Here is a 21,532-nt window from a genome sequence, read left to right on the forward strand (position 1 = left end):
CTTACCGCCTCCTGCCACTCAAAGGGATTTCTCTCTTGTCCTCTTTTCTCTTTCATTCTTTCATTCAATCTCTGTGTCGAGTTTTTTTTCTCTCTTTCCCACCCTTGATTCTCAGATGGTTGGATCTGATTTGCATACATTTGCATAATGAAAGTCATTTGCATGCTCAGGGGCAGACTGTACCATGAGAACAGACATGAAAAGGTGTGTGTGTGTGTGTGTGTGTGTGTGTGTGTGTGTGTGTGTGTGTGTGTGTGTGTGTGTATACATTCATTCACGTGTGTGCGTGGCTTGCATTTGTATGTTTCCCTGAACTATACATGTGTGTTTTGATGGATAAACCACGTTGTTAATATTTCCTCTGATTCTCTGGTTCTCTGTGCAGGCGCCGACCAGCCGACCTGAAGGAGAGCTGGCAAAAGGAGGCTGAAAAACAGAGAAGAAGAAGGAGGAGGAGGGGTTGCTGTTGATTCTCGCCCTCCCTCTCTCCTCGCCCTCCTCTGCATCGCCTCCCTCCTCCCTCCTCCTCCCTTCTTCCCTTCCATCCTCAGCACGCTGCCCTTTTTTTCCTGTTCAGCCAGACGCCGCCCGCGCCACCATCTTAGAGCAACGCTGGCACGAAATGGAAGTGGGAGGACCGTCCAGTGCAGGTAACACGCCAAACCCCGCTGCGCCCGCCGTCCTCCATCTTTCCCCTGGCGCCCCCCCCCCCCCCCCGCCCCCCCGACACCACTCCATCCTCTCCTCCTCCACCTGCCCCGATACGTCCTCGCCCCTCGTCTCCCGCCGCGGTTTTAATCACCTCGGATACGTTTTTGTGTTAATTGCACGATTCACGAGATGCACTGATGGCGGAGGGGAGGGTGGGCCGGTGTGGGCGGGGCCTGTTTTGTATTTGTGTTCACATTAAATCACTGTGCTGTCAATGCCGCTCGCAGGAGGCGTTCAGCGGGCATCTGGCCTCCGACGCACAGGGTTCTCTTTCCCGTTTGGGAATTCTCGTGGCGTCCTCACACGCGTGCCCTGACATGGCGGCGGCTGCCATTTTGGAGATATGATGCAAACTGTGCACAATACCGAGCCAGTATTTGTCACTCTGGGATTTGTGCACACTATATTTAGTCAGGCATCAAACAACATGACAGTGCTTTAAATAATTTTTGCAACTGAGTTACAACTTCAATATTAATTCTAAAAATCTAAAAGTTTCCTCTCAACTCGTTAAATGAGGTCAGAAGAAACGTGGAGGTGGGAACATCTGCCGAGAGGAAGCTTCCCTCGGACGCTCTTCACGTTCTCACAGAGGAGCAGAGCGGCGTGAGACCAACGCCAGACAGACTCGAGGTGGTGGACGAGTGAGAGAGTGAGAGAGTGACACAGGTCTCGGTCCTGGTGGCGAGTGGCGAGCGGCGTCGCTGCTCAGACAAGTCCAGTATTGTTCTCCCTCAGCGAACTCGCAGCTTTATCCCGACCGAGCAGCTCCCAACTTTCAAAAACCCCTTAATCCAAAACTCCAATAAGCATCAACTGGGCTTATTAATTAAGTAAGGCAGGCGGTAAACACTGCACGCCATTGTCCTCGCAAGAGAAACCTCCCATTGTGTGTGTGTGTGTGTGTGTGTGTGTGTGTGTGTGTGTGTGTGTGTGTGTGTGTGTGTGTGGTGCAGAGGTCAAGGAGACAAAGCTAAAGCTGAAACACGTCGTGGGTCCAGGTGAGAGAAACCGTCCCGTCAGAGGAAGTCAGAAGCAAGAGAAAAAGTTTTCAGTTTCTCTTTGGCGCTGATTTCCTGTTTTTACACAAACTAAAGAAATGATAATTCTAATGAGGTCATGTATTAAATATTCTGATGATCCTGTCTCAGTGGAGGCGTTTGGCGTCCCAGAGAAGTTCTGCAGTAACTGTGTCGAACCCGAGGCCGCCGCAAACAGGTGGTGGATTGAGAGAAGGGGGTCCGGGGGGGGGTCCGGGGGGGGGGTGGTGGTCCTTCTCAATTTGCTGTGTAAATTATGCAGAGCCCAAAACAATGGCCACAGTAGACAGTGGAGTGGCTGGCGTCGGCTAATGAGATGATGAGAAGCCTGGGAGGTGGGGGGGGGGGTGGGGGGGAAGGGGGGGGGGGGGCACGGCCGGCAGCTTGTGTGTCTGGATCTGTGTGTGTTGCTGTGTGTGTGTGTGTGTTGCTGTGTGTGTTTGTCATGTGTGTCGGGGGTCTGGAGGAGCAGACACTGTCCCGTCTGCACACACCCCACCACCAGCACAGAGGGGGGGGGGGGGGCAGGCAGCTGGGGGACCCTGCCCCCCCCTTTGCACCGGCAAGAGCACCAGCCTTGGGAACCTCTGTGGCAGGGATCCGTCCCCCCCAACACTGGCACGTAGGGGCCCCCCAAAAGTCTGGCTTCAACCCCCCCCCCCATCCCCACAACCCCTCCCTCCCTCTTGTCTCCCCCCTCACCACCACCACCCCCCCCCCCCACACCCTGATGGGAGGCTGGGGCCTGGGAAGACTTCAGGTTCACGGCCGGACTCCTATTGAGACTGTTTGCTCTGCTCCCTATTCAGGAGGAGAGGGGGGGGAGAGGGGGGGGGGCTGCTAGACGGGACACGGTAGCTCTGTGGCATTCATTCAGCGGGGGGGCGGGGGGGGAGACGGGTAAAGGGCGAGGGAGAGAGAGAGAGTGGAGAGGGAATCGGGGGTTCGAGTCGGCGTGCATAAATAAAAAGTGAGGAATCCGGACTTTCTCTCTCTCTCTCTCTCTCTTTTAGAACCTTAATTACTGGCACCTTCCTCTTTTCTCTCTCACTGCACCCCCTCCTCATCCCCGCCGTGCACACACACACACACACACACACACACACACACACACACACACACACACACACTCACACACACTCACACACAGACACACACACTGGTTTCATTGGACCACATGCTGAGGCTGTAAATTCACCATTAACAAGCTGATTCACTTTCGTCCTCTCGACAAAACAAGAGCACGATGCCAGTAACTCAAATCGACTCCAATACCCAAATCTGACTTTTCTATGCCCCCCCCCCACTCGCCGGGTGCACCTGCCTTGCCCGGGCGATGCCCATGAGCACGCTGGCGGTTCCCTCTGATCTGAACTCGCTGACCCGCTGTAATATTTTAAGTTGCTGGTCTGAGCCGCTCGAGGGTTTGATTCCCTCGTGAAGTCCGACTCAGCCGAGCTCAGGGTCGGTCACATGCTTCATCTTTGTATTAACGGCCGGTCGGTACCAGGCTCCCGCTCAGGCCTTTCAGCTCCAGCCCCAATCCCGCCCCCGGCGCCGGGCGTCCCTCGGACAGAACGAGGAAACACAACGGGAGACTTTTTTTTTTTCCAGCTTCTCAAATTGTCGTTCGCAGCCAAACGTCTCAGATAATTGTTTTGACATTCGCATGATTGGCCTCACTGTGTGTTGTGACTCCCTCTGAGGAACGGCAGCCGTGTTCTTAATGTTATCTTTCCTTCTGCAGGTGAGTGCTGTCGGTGCAGGACGACCGCGGGGGGGCAGCGGGGGGGGGGCAGCGGCGTGAAACCTCCTCCAGCTGCCGTCTTCAACCCGGAGTGAACACGTGTCCACGCCCGACTCGACGCAGATTCCTGTCCGTGACTCTGGAACTGGACTCTGCGTGATTCCACCCGATGGTCGAGCTGATGCTTGTGAACGCCAACATGGCGCCGGACTGAGAGCGAGGGAACCAGGAGCAGACAGAAGATCGATGGCGACTGACGACCTGGTCCACAGCTGTGACTCTTCTGCTCTGGAGGGTGTGGCACCGAATTTTCTGTAATTTCTATTTTCATTCATCCACTTACTTACACGTGAAAGCACATAAAGCGTCTCCACTTCCTGCAGGTCACAGCTGTCGAGCTGCAGCCCTCGTTGTGTTTGATTTGTTTCGCTCGGACTCAGAGACACGTGAATGTGAGACCCACGGCAGCAGTGAATAATACTGCACTGTGATTGGACGGCTCCGTGGTGAAGGAGTGAGCCGTCGTCTTTATACTCTATGCAACTGTTTTTATCCTTTTTGTTCTCATATCATATTGTTCACGTATCCTCACTGTTGTGTAGTTGTCGTTGTTTCTGGGGTCTGTAGTGTGTAGACGTTCCTCCAGGCGTCAGGTGGAGAGATGGATTCTGAGGAGTTAATATACTGAGGAGCCGGTGAGAGCGTCAGTGTGTGACAGATGACAGAACGTAGCTCACTTTCATCACTGCCTGTATTGAATCTCATATTTGCAGCCTTAACAGACTCGGCAGCTATAAGCCACAGTCGGAGTGAACGTGGACTCACACGTTTAATATTCCTGATGGCAGGAGTGTGTTTGATCAGCAGGGAGGAGCTGAGCAGCAGCTTCGGTTCAGAGCAGTTACCTGCGTCGCTGTAATGACACAACTTTGGGTGAGACACGACAAATACATCGGCTTCACACACTGCCTTAATTTCCTGTCCTTAACATGAACACACACACACACACACACACACACACACACACACACACACACACACACACACACACACACACACACCCCAATGCAATAAAGCAAGTGCTATCGCAGCCTAATTCATTCTATATTAATTTTCAGGAAGTGGCAAATTTTTCATTGCGATTGATAATCTATGCAAATCTTTTAAATATGACTTTAAACAATCTATGTCTATGCAGTGCTCTTGCAGTGGATTCAAGGGAGACTATCTTAGCCTAATTTAGAAAATGTATTCTTCTGATAATCACGCAACATCCCAGTGCTCAAGACAATTACTTTTCTGCCTGGATAAGCTTGAAATTATGTTTTTAATCTCTAGAAAAAAAATAAAAAGGAGTCACTTGTCTGATATCAGTCGAGTGGCGTGAACATCATGAATTGTCGTCGTCAGTAATTCAATCGGTTGCACTGAATCTCTTTCTTCTCCAGCCGCAGATCAGACGCACTGTTTGTGTTCAGCCGAGCTCTGTGTGCCGCGGCTCTGTTGTGTTTTCAATAAGCAGAAACGTTTGTGTCACGCAGTCGAATCGCTGTGGAAACGCATTCACCACATGTGCCTTTCTATGGAAAACTGTGTTGGAATAGTAATAAAGGTTTACATTGAAAACAGAGGAGAACTGGACCTTGTGTGTTTTTTGTTTGCCCGCTCGTGATGATTGTGCACCGTGTGATGAGACTGAGGTGGTGCGTTCAGCTGCTGGAGTGTCCTTGAGCAGAGCAATCAAACGCAACCCGGTTCCAACATGTTACAGCCAAATGAGAAGATTATCATAATTACCCTGAGATCAAGCTTTTTTCAAAAACACCATCAGGGAAGTGGGTTTATTTTCTGTGGCGTTTGGCGTCGAGCGGCGGATCGAGCGGCGTCCAGACTCCGTGTGAAATGAATCAGCACAGAGACACGCCCCCTGCAGAACGCATGAAAACCCTGACCTGCTTGTTGTTGTGGAGATGAGTAATAATCCATGTACACAGCTCATTAATCGACTCGTTATTCTGCATTTGGGCAAAACAAAGAGCGGGACGGCGTGCTCCTCCCTGCCGGTGCAGCAGCGGCGTGCTGCAGGCCACACCTCCCCGGCGTGATCTGCTGTCTGACGCCACATATGGCGAATGCACCAACACCGACATATGGTCTCCTCTCAATTCATTAGCTTTGTCATGTAAAAGAGGGAAATCCTCCCGTAAAACAAATGAAATGTGACCCTGTACAGTACAGGCTGATCACACGGCTCTTTTCATTCATTCCCCCCCCCCTTTGATGAAGTCGTGTGTAATTCACTGACGGAGGTTTTGAACGCCGCCCCTGGGTGTCTGCCAGCTCGCCGCGCCGCAGCCGAGGCTTTACACGCCGCTCTCCTGGTGTTTACGAGCTGAAACGAGCTGTCGGACACATAAACAGCAGCTCCATGCAAATATTACCGTGCCCTTATTAACCAGGGCAGCCGGCAATTACATTAAGTCCCCGGCGTTAACATCCAGCGAGCGAGCGCCAGGCCGCCGCGGCAACTCCCCTCGGCCTCGGTGGGTCTTGGCGGCGTTATGGGCCTCATAATCTGATTCACAGTTTTTGTCAAGCTGCCAGGAGGCGAGTTGCATTCGCCGAGCGCTACAGGTCTTAATGAACTGAGTGCTCAGCACACGAGAGCGAGCCGGAGTGACGGCGAGCCACCGGGCTGTCGCTGGCAGCCATGTTGGATCCGGGTCTCAGGGATGGCTGAGGTTTGTCAGGTGTTCGTTGTGCGTCCTCACAGAAACAAACCAGACAACGTGTTGTGTAGGAGGAGGAGGAGCGTCGCTTCCTTCTGACACAAAAACACAAAATGGCCGCTGGCACCATCGGATCCTGAGGCTGAAGGAATCAGATCCCCAAGATGGCGTCGGAATGGCATCAACGCCGGTCGGATCAGACCGGATCGTTTGAAAAAAAAGGAACAGCCACAGTTGCGGTTTGAGTGACAACTACACAAGGGCCGATGGCGGGTGGCGGTGGGGGGGGTGCAGAGTGGGAAATGGCGGGTGTTGGTGCTCGTCCAAGGTCTTGGATCACGGGTGCTGCTCCTTTCACCAGCGCCTCGGACCCGTCATTGGTATGCAAGAATAAAGAGATGATTATCAAAGACGTGTGTGTGTGTGTGTGTGCGTGTGTGTGTGTGTGTGTGTGCGTGTGCGTGCGTGTGTGTGTGTGTGTGTGTGCGGTGAAGATTATCGAGGTTTTCCAGATACTGGTGAGATGCATTAAAAGCATTTCAGCTGCTGGTTTGGAGGAAGTTTTGGTTTCACACGTTTGAATCTGTTCCCTCGTGATTCCACTCGGATCCGGAAACATCTTCAGAATCATGATCACGTGACGAAGAAGCTGAAACACTGGAGTCACTGTGTCGCATTCAGGTGCTAACGGATTTTTAAAAAGCTACGATTGAGTCTGACCTTCTGTCGTCGACTCGTCTTTGATTGGCTCTTTCCCCATTGTGGTATTAATACATGATATAATATGTATAATAATTTACTGAATCTTAACACTTTTACTGAAGTACAGGTTCTCAGCTCTTCCTTCACCTGACCACATTGAGCATGTGGTTATTTTCTAATTCACATTAAAGGGACTCTCACCTTTGTTGCATTTTTACACTTTTTGTGGATAAGGTTAAATTGGTATTAATAAGGTAATGACACTCTAAAATGCAAGACAGACCCACCAGGAGTAAAAACAAACAATTATTTCACTCTCATAATATTTAGTGAAAACTTCAACCAATAAAATTCTTCGGACCGAAGGACCTTATTGGCCGACAGACCTGTCTGTTTGCTGCATGGAAACAGACAGGAAGCCCGTCTGCTTCTTGTGGCGCATTCGGGCCCGCGTCATCAAGGCGCGTCCTCAACTAGAGGGTTTGTTTTGATTCCACGGCAGACAGTAGCGAGTAGCGACCGTAGCGACTGACGATGGCATGTAAATGTATATAACTTACCGAATCCATTGCTTTGGTAAACAAAAACTCACGTGCGTGCGCGGAGGCAGTAGGTTGTAAGTCTGCTTGTAAATAAAGTTTCTTCAAAAAAATAAAAACACCGGGATGGTTGTAAGTCTGCTTGTGTAAATAAAGTTTCTTAAATAAAACACCGCGGATGGGAACGAGGGGGTGCGGCATTGGAGGAAGGCGGGATGATTTGAATGTGCTGTAATTCTCAAATGCAACAAAGGTGAGAGTCCCTTTAATTGAAATCAAAACACTTTCTCCCATTTTTTCAACCACATTTAGCAAAGCACTTAAATCAAATCAGTGCAGCTCTGATATGGAAATTTACCAAAAATTGGAGCGTAGTTTAAAACAACAGTGAAAAGGCAGGTGTGTGTGTATTGAAAGTGTTTTGATTATTACTCTTTAACAAGTGAAACCTTTTAGATTCAGATTCTGATGGATCTGGTAACAGAGCCGCCTGCTGAGCTGGAGTCTCGGTGGTTAGAACACGAACCAGGTGAGAGAGACGAGGTTTCACTGAACGGCGACGACTCTTCAAACTGCCGGTTTGTCACCGGTACAAGTTGCATGCAGCGCCAACACTGGGCCGGAAATCCACTCACACACTGGAGCAGTTTCTTGCAGCTTATGTGTTTGTCTGAGAAGGCGAAGGAGCGGCGCCCGGGAGGTCAGCGGTGCTCGGGAGGTTAGCGGCGCCCGGGAGGTCAGCGGCGCCCGGGAGGTCAGCGGCGCCCGGGAGGTCAGCGGCGCCCGGGAGGTCAGCGGCGCCCGGGAGGTCAGCGGCGCTCGCGGCCTGATGAGCTCGCCGTCCGAGCCGCTGAGGACGCTTCTCTTCTCTTGAAGGCGAGCTAGCCCTGTTGTGGAATGTCAAGTAGTCTGGCCGGGCCGGGCGACTGGAGCGGGAAGTGATTTGACTAATGTTTCCTCTTTCATGGCGCTCCTCTCCACCGCGACCCCCCCCCCCCCAACCGCCAAAACCCTCCCCAGAAAACTTTACGGTGATGTCATTCATATGCAAAGCAGGCGTGCTTTCAGCGGGCTGAATGTGTGTGCGTGCATGTGTGAGCGCGTGTGCATGTGTTGCTTGAGTGGCTGATTCCATTACTTGAAGGACCATTACACTCGCCTGTCAACAGCCAAAAGAACTGAGAGAAATTAGCAGATTAAATCACTCGGATCCTTTCCTCCTCCTCTTCCTCCTCCTCATCCTCATCATCATCCTCTTCCTCCTCCTCCTCTTCCTCCTTTGCACCATGGAGCCATAAAATAAATAAATTAATAAATCAGAAATGTATTCCATCTTCTTTTAAAGTCACATCTGTATTTGATCCTAATTTGGGCGACAAATCTCTCAAAACTGACAGAAACTAGAAGCAGGGATAAAGCTGCGAGACACAATCAGGACTAGGGTTGCAAATTCCGAAATATCCAAAGTTGGAAACTTACCATGGGAATTAACGGGAATTAACGGGAATTAACGGGAATATACAGGATTTAACGTGAATAAACTGGAAATGTTGTGTGTAATTTATACTAACTGTATTTACCTTGTCATATACAGACATAAATATGAACATTTTGTTGTGTCATAGGCTGATTTGAGCCCTGAGGAAACTTTGGGCACTTGACTATATGCTTCTGCATCGTTGTGTCATTCTTAACATAGGTCTTTGCACAGTATTTGCAAATGTACACAGCATTTCCTTCTACATTGGATGAGGTGAAATGTCTCCACACATGAGAGAGTGCACGTGGCATTGTTCTGTAGAATAAGATGAGAAAAAAGTTTGTAAAAATACACTAATGCAATGCTAGAGATATAAATAGTTAGCCAGACAATTCGAATCGTCTGTAAACATATTTTACAATTGGTGGATAAATTAGTAGAAACAGGCTAGATGAATTCCCGAGCTAAACTTCCCATGGAAAGTTTCCGGAAACTTCCCGCCCCTTTGCAACCCTAATCAGGACAGAGCGTCTCTGAGAGTGGGAGGAGCTCCGAGCCACAGTCCTATAAACACAGGAAACCAGGGAGACCGGATCTAAATGTGGTTTTACAGCCTTGTAAAATTAAATCACACTGAGACATTAGGGGGTACAGTACACGTTTATTGATGCAGTTGGGCAAAAGTTCAAATGCCGGGGAGGGTTCAGCAGATTCATGAGCGTTTGTGTTTGGTTCCATGAATCGAACTCTGAGACAGATTTATTCCCCAACGCCACGGAGATAAATCCTGATCGCACTCCAGAGGTTTCACCGAGTTCTACTGATCACTGTCCGACAGGAATCCAGCCGAGCGCCTCACCTCTAAAAAACAAAAGAATAAATCCCAGGTCCCAGAATGTGGGAATGAAACCCCCCCCCCCCGGGTCAGATTAGCATTCTGCGAAAACAGAATTCCCCACTGGGGCGTTTGCCACGGAGCAGATGGGTGTAACCCCCGAGAATCTACCACACAGGGGGACGTGGCTGCAGGAGGAGAAGATGAAGAGGAAGAGGAGGCTTGGCCCCCAGGGGAAGATGGAGGAGGAGGTTGTGAGGGGGGGCGGGGGGGGCGGGGCGTGAAGAGTTAACGCCGACAGCTCAACAAAAGGCCGCCACCAACGCCAAGGGCAGCGAGGAGCACGGGAACGAGCCGGGGTCAAGGGGACCTCCGGGGGTTCAAGTTCAAGGCGACTGTCAGTGTCTGCATTTTAATGGACGCTCCCCTCCCTCCTACTCCCCCCCCCAGCCCCCCCCACTTGTCCGTTTACTCCCCAACATTAAATCTCAAACGGGCCTTTGTCTCACCGCTGCCGTGTCCGGGCCACACAGAGGCGAGGAGGTAACAGCGGCGAGGAGGCGTGGTCTGACCGGGCGGCTGTCACGGTAACGTGTGAACCCCCCCAGGCCGTGGGTGGCACCGTTTTGGGGGGGGGCCGGACATGTTCAGTGAGTTATTCAGCGGACTCCAGGTCTGTCTGGAGGTTTGGAGAAACTGACATTTCAATGAATCAATCAATTTGCAAAGCTCATATTCACACATCAGAAATGACCTCATAGATCTGAACAAGGTGGGACGTCCTCAACGTGAGTGAAGAGGAAGAACCAATAAATAACCTGAGGGAGAGAGAGAGAGAGAGAGAGAGAGAAAGAGAGAGAGAGAGAGTCACGCGTGAGAGTCAAGCAGAACACGTCAGCGTCTGATGCGTCCGCACGACTCCGGAGATTCAGAGACGCTCAAACACAGAAGTTGTTGTTGTCTCTCGCTGATCAGGTCTCCACTGATTGGTCAAGGCTCCCGTCACATGACCTCCTTCCAGAAGAAACCAGATTTTAAAGTTTACTACGTTTATTTCTGCTCCTTCCTCATGTCACAGGCGACAGGAAGATGCCAACGTGATTCACGTGGAGGGAGGAGTTCTGCTTCCGTCCTCAGATATGATGTGTATGACATCAGCCAGGAAGTGATGTCATCAATCCGGCTCTAACTCATGACACATTTTTTGTTCCCATGTTTGAAATGTACTGAAGTTTAGAGGCTGAACAGGAGTTTTATCAGTTTTAAATTCAACATGGTGGACGGAACTGAACTCGCTTCCGACTTCTGATGAAGTTTCACATTTAAATGATCACGGTTCAGCTGAAAATAAAAATAAAAGTCATTCTAAAAGTTCCGGGAATGTTGAGAGAATTTCAGTTTTATAGCTCATAAATAAATATATTTAAATATCAGAGTTATAATTAAACATGTGGATGTAAAGGTGATTCTCCCGGCGCCGCTGTGACATCACCGCTGACTCGTCTTGACCACGGAGCAAAGGTTCAAATCCGTGTGATGAACTGAAACCACCACACGTTGTCCCCGGGGATTCACAGCCCATTGAAGAAAGAGCTTGTTTGTTTTCATTCTGTCGACCAGTCGGAGGTCAGAGGTCGGGCCGACCACCACCATCACCCCATGAAGCACAACATCCCGCTGACCCCTCGTCACCTCTCCGTCTTCCACACAATGGAAGGTTAACCGCTCGGAAATGTGTGTCGTCTTTGTGTTGCCCTCACACGGACCAGACAAACCACGACATGTCCACGGGCTGACCTCTGACCCCTCGGCCTGCTCGCCACACACTCCAGGATCTGCTGCTTGTCTCGGTGAAGAGAGGAGCGTCTGAACTTCAGCCTCCTGGATGCGGCAGTGGCAGTTCCTCATTGTTATTGTCCATGAAGAGACCAAACCCAACAATGACTGGTCTGTAGAACTAAGGATGACATGGATATTAAGTTCCCTGCCTTTCATCTTTCTGGGCAAACTCTGGGGGTCTCCAATAGTACCAAATACTTAGGGCACATTATTACACACACGTTGGAGGATGATGCGGACATGTGCAGACAGAGGGGATTGCTCTATGTCCAAGCTAACATGTTGGTCAGGAAATTCCACCACTGTACAGACGATGTTAAGATTAATTTGTTTAGAGCCTACTGCACCCCTCTCTATACAGCTCCACTCTGGGTGAACTACAAGAAGGAGAGCTTGCGTAGGTTGAAAGTATAATGACTGTCTTAGGATACTCCTGAAGAAACCCAGGAGTGTTAGAGCCAGTGAGTTGTTTTGTAATATGGGTCCAACCACCTTCATGGCCTTGCTGAGGAACCTAACTTTTAAGTTTATGAGTCGGCTGGACCGCTGGACAAATCTAATAATTGATCTTATGACAGACCCTGGCCGCAGCTCTGTCAAATACACATCCAAGATCTGGGAACACTGGCATGAGTGCCTTTATTAGCCCTTCTTTCCCTGTATATTTGTATGTAATGTATTGATTGTATGTATTGTTGTTGTTTTTCTCTGTGGGCCCTGAGCCTGTATTAAATGAACTGAAATACACGTGTTTATATAAATCATATTAAGATCCTGATAGTCACGACTGCAGAAGAGACAATCAGGTTCTTCTTTTAGTGAAGGCACAGTGACTCGTCATGAACCTGGAGGAGATCACCGGGGGTTGTTGTTCTGAAACTTGTGTCCTTGTTGTGTTGTTGCTTCTCTGCCTCCTGAAGCCAACCCACCAACCCTCCTTTGGTCTTCGACAGGTCAGAATCCAGATCCAGGAGCTGAGATAAAACCCTGATCAGGTCTCAACGTGACGCCGGCGACGACCCAGCCTCTCACGTGCAGTCGTGATGTGAGGACTCTTTAGTCTTCATGTGAAGTCATGGAGAGGGAAATGTTTTTCCAGCCATAAAACGACGTCTAATTATTTAATTTACACAGCGACGTGTAACCGGAAAGAAGCGGCGGCTAATGGACACGGTCTTTTGTTATTTACTCTTTCTGGATGTTAATGTCGCTTTCCCCCGCTCCCCCCCCCCCCGCCTCCTCTGTCTCATTATGGGTCAACACAAAAATATGCACAAATGCACACATTACTGCATCACCTTCACACACAAACACACACACACACACACACACACACACACACACACACACACACAAAGGGTGGCAGTTGCTCATCAGACTGGTGCCATGCTCCACCTCTCCGCAAAGCTTTCATGCTAGCTCCTGGTTGCCTTGGCAACTGGCTGCGTGTGTGAGTGTGTGTGTGTGTGTGTGTGTGTGCGTGTGTGTGTGTGAGCTGTGTCAAGCACAACGTGAAGAATAAGAGGGGGAGAGCATGAAGAGCAGTTAATGTAGATACACACGCAAAAAAACATGGGCAGGAAACACACACACACACACACACGCACTAATTTATGCAGATGTGAGAAGTGCAGGATTAGCATTACGCCTGGCGTTACTACACATCCACTTAGTGGCCTGATGGTGTAACCGACCACGAGTCCAAACACACACCAACACACGCTGCATCTCTCACACACTTGAAAAATAAAAGTCTTGTTTTGGAAAAGGCAAGAAACAAGAGCGACTATAACGACAATTATTAAAATAAAGGATTTGCTTGAAGTGATTATTTAAGATCGGCCCAGCGGAGGTCGAGGTTCAGTCCAGACCCGACTTGGGGCTGAGATCCTCTACAGCTTTAAAACTCCCGTCACTGGAACTCTGCTTCCACGAGGACACAGTGGAAACATGACGTCACGTCCAGATCTTTCCTGCAGCTTCTCTCCAGGTCACAGGATGGAAACAGCTGAACTCCACCACGGCTGATGTTTCCTGCAGCGTTCAACCCAACACGCTGGGATCTGCTGCAGGAGGCCGAGGCAGAAACGTCTCAAAGCTCTGAAGTCTGAAAGCTGCTCTCCTCCATGGCTTCATCTGGTGGACAGAAGGTCATCTGAACACTTCACCATCACTAACATCTGAACCCACAGTGAGTTCAAGGACCTCACGACTCTCCACTGCAGAGTGCACCTGTTCAGGAGGAAGAGAAAAGGTGGAGCGGAGAAAGAGAATTAAATAAAAGAAGAGAAAGAACTTTGACGCAGACGAAGCTAAATGAAGCAAAAAGAAGCGAGTGACCTGCAGGCTCAACAAGAACATAAACAAGTGTTTTAATTTAATTTTATTATCATTTAATTTCATTGATGTATTTTATTGACCAATTCCTTCAGAGTTTGAGGGTTTTACTCATAAAAAGTGTCTTCCTCGGTATCATCAGACAAACTACAGCATTTAGATGATTATTGATTCATTTTGTTATTAATTTATTTCACCATGTCGGACTGAGACTGCGGATCTCGATCAAGGCAACAACATTCACAGAATCACTTCCTCTGTGGCAAAATGTCTTCAGTGTAAAAGCACAACGTTCGTTTGTTGCTGCAATAATTATATCGAGCTGATTTACAGAGCTTTTATTTTGAAAAGTTGTTTTCTGAAATGTTATGAAAACTATCATCGGTTCCGTGAATCATAGAAAACACACGATGATGTCAGCTCTGCTGCCACATGTCTGAGCAGCTATTTGCAGTTAATTGCTTTCACCTGCCGGCCCTGGTGTGAATCAGTCTCTGAAGAGAGGAAGAGGAGGACAAGGAAGAGGAGGAGCTTGATGGGGCCTGATGGGGCCTGATGGGGCCCCCTGGGGCCTCCGGTGTGAGGCCCTGCACCCGGGAGCGACGGTGTCAATTTGTTTGATCCCAGAAGGTTCGTCGTCCTAAACCTTAATGCACATGCTCCTCCCCCTTTCATTCAGGAGCTGTGATTGGATTACACCACAGTGTGTGTGTGTGTGTGTGTGTGTGTGTGTGTGTGTGTGTGTGTGTGTGTGTGTGTGTGTGTGTGTGTGTACTGTATTCAGGCTCCAGCTGTAATATTTAATACTCCATCTTCAGCAGATGATATGAATTAATTTTGGGTAATTAATAATTCTTAAAAATGAATGTCAGTTCTTTTATTGATAAAATGATAGAATGAATTCCAGCAGTGAAGCAGGATTCAGTATGAAGTTCACTTATATCTGTAATTCTCCACAGGAGCTGATGAGCAATGAACTTTTGAGACATTAAATCATTTCTAACAAGCCTGTTTTTGTTTTAAGAGACGAGAACAAAATAAATTAAAAAAATGATTTTGTGTCTTTTATTTTCTTTTAAGAGAAACAACTCGACTCTGCTGATTCTAACCTGGTCTGTGAGTCTGAGTGATAATCTGACATTTAATTTTTAAAAAGGTCGGAAACTAAAGACTTTTAAAAAAAGCCAAGACTTTGATGGATAATGTGTCAATTATTTAAATAATTAAACCCATTTTGTGATGAAACACAAACTAAAACAAATGTACATCAGGACATTTAAATGAAAGCTATTTTAAAGTTGCATTTAACTTTAATATGAAACGCATCTCGATGTTCTTTAAATTAAAACAGCAACGAAAAGCAAACAACTTCAAAAATTTTGAGAACACATTTATTTCTTAAATACGAATTTAAAGAAAGTCTAAGCTATGAAAATAATTGAATACTTTGCCGTGGAAACGAAGAAACAAAATGTTTTGACCCTGTATTTTCTGAAATTTGAACCTAACTCTGACATTTTAAACCGGTGCAGAAGTGACAGTGGACTTATCATAACAGGGTTTTATATTTATATTCTTTTCGTCAGAGTGAAACCAAACACCTGTTTTTATCAGATTTTAGATTTAAATCCACTGAGGAGGAACAACTGAAATGTTAAAAATGTCTCCATTAAAATCCGCTTTTTTAAAAAGTGGAACTAAAACCTCATCGTCTTAAATGACGCTGCTAAATATCAAACAGCTGCACGTCTTCCAAAGGTTACACAAAGAGCTTCAGGTTAAAGTTTCTAAATCAACTTTGTGAAGGAACAGAGAAGAAATGAAAATCTAAAACACTTCTTGAAACGCAGCTCACGACAGCAGCAGTTCAGACTTGTGTGTGTTTTCCGGCGCTCGTTTGCATCTTCTGGCTGCATTGTGTCCCGCGGTTGCCTAGCGATGAGATAAAAACTGAAGAAAGTGCAGATTTTCCTCCACGAAAACACGAGTGAATGGATTTTCAAATGTATTGTTCTTCACAAAGCAATAAAACACAAAGTGCTCCACAGTCGTCTGAATCAAACACTTGAGCTCTGCTGTGTTTGGACGAGAGCTGCACGTCTTCACGCGTCTTCACACGTCTTGATTCTCTGGATTCGACCCGGCGCTCATATGGTGCACGCAAAATTAATCATGACGACTTTCCTCCGAGCATATGCACAAGTTGAAAAGACCCACAACAATGAAATACAGACAAACAACAACACAACCGCAGGAGTTCAACAATCTGATATTCACACTTCAAACCAGCGAGTCACAGAAAAGTCAGTTACCTTTTGGGGGCGTGGCTTTGATGAGAGATGGGAGGGGCTGGGATGTATCGGTTGCATATTTTCTATTGCAAACTTTCATAGTCGTTTGGCCCAGAAGTGAATGATTGGGCAGATGTAAGACAGGTATTTTTTTTAACCAATGAAAAAGGGGCTTTACAGGTTTATTGTTATTCTGAAACACGAGAACGTGAGCGGAACCAAAGACCAAACCAACAAAGTCACGGAACCTTTTTCCAAACCAGAAGCACCACCAGGACCTCCCTGACCTCCAGGAGGTAACGGGTGATGAGGGGCTGTGAATCAAAGCCTGCAGATTAGACCTGGGGGGGGCCAGAGGAGGAAGTCGTCACTTGACCTCTGGATGTGTGACTGACCCCTGGGAACAGAGGACTGCAGGGGACGGAGCATCTTCACGGCTTCCTGCAGCCGGCTCCCGTCTCGTCCTGGACAATGAACAATCAGCCGTGAAGTGTTGGTGATTAGAGACACTCAGAGACAACCTGGCTCCGGTGAAGCTGCCGAACCTCCAGCAGCTTCACCGGAGCCTCCGTCCACCACGACCTGTCTCCACCGGGAAAACACAGCTTCTCCTTTTAAACCTTCTGTCCACGTTAAAGCAGCAGTTTCACACCAAAACATCAGATCTGAGTGTGAGGAGACCGTTCTGTCCTTAAATCAATTCATTCAATAACAAATAACCTTATTTACGTGGCATTTTATGGCAGAAGAGGGACATTAAATTAATCTAACTGTAGGGGTGCAGCTTCAGACACGATGTTGAATCCAGACTCGTCCACGTGTCTCAGCTCCTGAAGGCTGTGACCCTCCGACACGTGAATTCAAAGGCTGGAGTCTCCAGCTCCGGATCCATTACTGTGTGTTTATACCGAGAAATAATTCAATTAACTGAAACACAAAATAAAACCTGCAAAGACGACGCAGGTCATCAAACCAGTGACTGATGTGTAGTTCATACACAACAGCACAGATCTGTCTGCACGGACTTTCAACAGCAAAATAAGAATTTTCATATCAAATATCAGTTTTTGCTGCTGACGCCCTCGGCCTCCGTCTGGATGGTAATTAGGTCTTAGAAAAACCCACTGATCTGCAACGCTGCAAAAACCTGTAAACAACATTGTTGTCATCAGAACGGCTTTAGTGTTGAAAGCAGACGCGACAATTACCATCTGGTAACTGCAGGAACGCACAAAGAGGTTCCCAGGCTTTGATGGAGAAACAGAGGAAACCATTGATGCTGCGATGCGCCTGATATGCTGCGTATGTTTCTCATCCCGCCGCAACTCCATGGGATTAAACCTCCATGGCCCCACACACACACACACACACACACACACAGATATACACAATCTGCGGCTACACAATCTCAGGGTCCCCCTAATCATGTTCCTTCCACGGGTCCCCCTCTCTTCATTAAAACTCAGACAAGAAAAGGGGGAGCAGACAGGAAGAAGAAAGGCTGCGGAGAGCGAGTCCTCCAGCCTGTCTGCTGAGGAGTGTGGGAGCGTGTGTGACGGTGTGTGTGAGTGTGTGTGTGTGTGTGTGTGTGTGTGTTTTTTTAGGGTAGGGTGTGTGGTGGTGGGGGGGGGGGTGTATGGGAATTGACTTTGCCATTAAACGACTTGATTGAGAGACACCCTCCCTCCCTCCCTCCCTCCCTCCCTCTCTCCCTCCTCCCTCGGCAGCGGAGCAGCGAGGGACCCGTCACTACCGCCGCAGCAATTTGCTGTCTGGGAGGCACAAAGGGGGGGTGGGGGGGGGGGTCAGAGGTCAAATAAGTGCAGTGAGAAGGAGGTGCTTTCTCATGTTAATGCCGTCACAGGCAGCGCCGCATCACTCCAGGGCCGCTGCAGGAGCACGCCGGCCCCGGGTGTTGGAGGCATTTCAAAAAATATGATGCAGTGAGTCTGACGGAGGACGTGTTTAAAAGTAACACACAGCGTCAGGCGGGATTAAGACAATGTGGTGAATAACTGTCAATCACTGCAGCAGCATGTGGAACACGGAGAGACTGGGACGTGTTTCTAACAGAACGTCAACGTGAAGAAACTCCATGGATCTGCCTGTTGATCCAAAGCAACATTTCATATTCCAGGACCTGGAGTTTGGGTTTGAGCCGGAGAACTGATCCGACTCTAAAGACTCTAACGAATCTAAAGAAATAACTTTAAATAATAACCGACCCTGTGATGAAGAGATGAATGATCATCATTGTTTTTTGAAGCTTAAGGTCAAAGCTTTGAAAAACAAACACATACAGAGAATGAAGAACACATTTTATTATGAAGTTTGAATCGTTGGAACTAAAAAACACAAATAAATGAAACTATGAAAACACAATTTAAAAATCCTCGAACTGAGCGTGGTACTTTTATCCCTTTCCAGTGTTAAATATAATAAGTTGTCAAATCACGACATAACATTTAGCGCTGGTTGTCGAGCTGTGAAGAAGAGGAGGTGATTTCCAGGAACAGAATATCTCAGTTGTATCTGGTGAAAGTTATTTTCTGATTACTGGAACTTTCTTCATGCTCACAAATCGTTTTATTTGATTTGAAGTCAGAGTGGATTCAGTCTTTGAGAGATATGAATGTGATTTGAGTCTCAGTTTGATTTGCTCAGAAACAGTCGATAGAAACTTTTGACTTTTCCTCGAGTGCAGAGGTGGAATCAGTGCTTCAGTGTCTGTTCTTCTACTGGAGTGAAGAATGTTTGGAGCTTCTCCTCCACTGATAAACACAATATATGAAAGATAATGACAACGTCTACCTGATATTTAAACATGACATTTTATGTTAAATTACAGTAATATGTTGTGAATTCCCCTGGACACAGCCTCTAGTGGCCAATAAGGAAACTACTTCCTTGTGAATCCTGAAGAAGCAGCAACAGGATGAGACTGAAGTGAATCTGGTGACGTGAGAACATGAATATTTATTTATCATCAATTAGATGAAGATAAAAAACAGTTTGTGTTTAAAATTACTGTTTTAGATCATTTAACTCCCAATGCAGGAAGGAACTGGTTTGTTTCGATTACACAACACAACTGAATAATAATAATAATAACAATAATATTAATAACAATAAAAATGATGACGAAGATAATAATAATTATGTATTAGTATTATAATTATCCTTAAACTATAATAAGAATCATAATCGCATAGTAATTATGATTATATAATAATAATAATAATAATCATGATAATATAATGAGCAATCTTCGCCTTTGTATTTAAGACCTTTTATATTAAATCAGTTTATAGTTTATCATTTTTGTGTGTGTGTGTTTGTGTGTGTGTGTGTAATAAAACTGAGCATTATCAAAATGTACTGTCCCAAGTATTATTATTATGATTATTATTATAATTTTTATATGATTATTATTATTAATAATAATAACTTAATCATAAAAGGTCTCAGATATTATTTAATTTATCAAATAAATGAGGAGAAAGTAAATGTTCATCTTTAATATATAGGTCAAATCTCAGGTTTAATATATACTGGTTTATTCTTTGATTATTTGACATGTATATTTTATTTGTGGGTACAAATATGAACTATCACTGACTCTGCCCAATACGTGATTTTTATGATATTTCAAATTATACACAGATTCATATATTTTCTTTTGATACTCTGAGGGACACAAGCAGTGAAATGATCCTTTAGTTAGAAGATGAACTGTTGAGTTTTCCCTCAGGATCAATCTTCAGCTGATTGTTACACAGAAGGATTTCATTGATACACAGGAATAAATAATAATCAATAATCCTGTGCACGTTAACGGGCAGGAGGTCTCGGGCCTGCTCCTCCTCCTGAGGGCCCCTCTCTCTCCTGCTCCTGTTTGCTGAGGGGCGTCTAATCAGGAGAGACAAGCGCCCGACGGAATGACGAAGCTTAATTGGCATCGAGTCGTGGGAACGCGTAAACAAACAGCTGCCATTTTCATTTTGCTTGTTTCCCCCCCCCCGTCCCTCTTCCTCATGAATAGAGCCGAGAAGTGGAGCAGCGACCTGGCAGCTGCAGGAGGAGGATGAGGATGAGGAGCAGAGGAGGAGGAGGGAGAAGAGGAAGAGGAGGAGGAGGAGGAGGAGGGAGAAGAGAGAGAGGAGGAGGAAAAGGATGATGAGGAGGAGGAGGTAGAAGAGAAGGAGGAGGAGGAGGATGAGCAGAGGAGGAGGAGGGAGAAGAGAAGGAGGAGGAGGAGGAGGAGGAGGAGGATGAGGAGGTGGAAGAAGAGGAGCAGAGGAGGAGGAGGGAGAAGAGGAAGAGGAGGAGGAGCAGAGGAGGAGACGGAGAAGAGAGAGAGGAGGAGGAAGAGGAGGAGGAGGAGGAGGAGGAGGAAGAAGAGAAGGAGAAGAGGAGGAGGAGGAGGAGGAAGAAGAGAAGGATGAGGAGGAGGAAGAAGAGGAGCAGAGGAGGAGGAGGGAGAAGAGGAAGAGGAGGAGGAGGAGGAGGGAGAAGAGAGACAGGAGGAGGAAAAGTATGAGGAGGAGGAGGAGGAAGAAGAGGAGCGGAGGAGGGGGAGGAGGGAGAAGAGGAAGAGGAGCAGAGGAGGAGGAGGGAGAAGAGAGAGAGGAGGAGGAAAAGGGGGAGGAGGAGGAGGAAGAAGAGAAGGATGAGGAGGAGGAAGAAGAGGAGCAAAGGAGGAGGAGGGAGAAGAGGAAGAGGAGGAGAAAGAGGAAGAGGAAGAGGAAGAGGAAGAGGAAGAGGAAGAGGAAGAGGAAGAGGAGGAGGAAGAGGAGGAGGGAGGAGGAGGAGGAGGAGGAGGAGGAGGAGGAGGAGGAGGAGGAGGAGGAGGAGGAGGAGGAGGAGGAGGAGGAGGAGGAGGAGGAGTGGGGGGAGGAGGAGGAAGAGGAGGAGGAGGAGGAGGAGGAGGAGGAGGAGGAGGAGGAGGAGGAGGAGTGGGGGGAGGAGGAGGAAGAGGAGCAGAGGAGGAGGAGGGAGAAGAGGAGAAGGAAGAGGAGTGGGGGGAGGAGGAGGAGACCAATGAGGGGGAGTAGGAGGAAGAGGAGGAGGAGGAGGAGGAGGAGGAGGAGGAGGAGGAGCAGGAGGAGGAGGAGGAGGAAGAAGAGGACAAGGAAGAGGAGTGGGGGGGGGGGAGAATAGGAGAACGAAGAGAAGGTTGAGGAGGAAAAAGAGGAGGGGGGAAGATGAAGAAGAGGAGGGGCGGAAAAGGAGGAGGAGGATGAAGGATAAAGGAGGATGAAGATGAGTAAGAGGGGAGAGGA

At 47.7% G+C, this 21,532-nt stretch overlaps 1 pseudogene; it reads left to right on the plus strand.

Moving 5' to 3' along the window:
* The first annotated feature begins 9,929 nt into the window (after positions 1-9,929).
* The window catches only part of LOC133013842 (alpha-tectorin-like), a 29,697-nt pseudogene continuing 18,094 nt past the window's right edge, over positions 9,930-21,532 (plus strand).

Source organism: Limanda limanda, chromosome 11, assembly GCF_963576545.1.
Source record: "Limanda limanda chromosome 11, fLimLim1.1, whole genome shotgun sequence".
NCBI lineage: Eukaryota > Metazoa > Chordata > Actinopteri > Pleuronectiformes > Pleuronectidae > Limanda > Limanda limanda.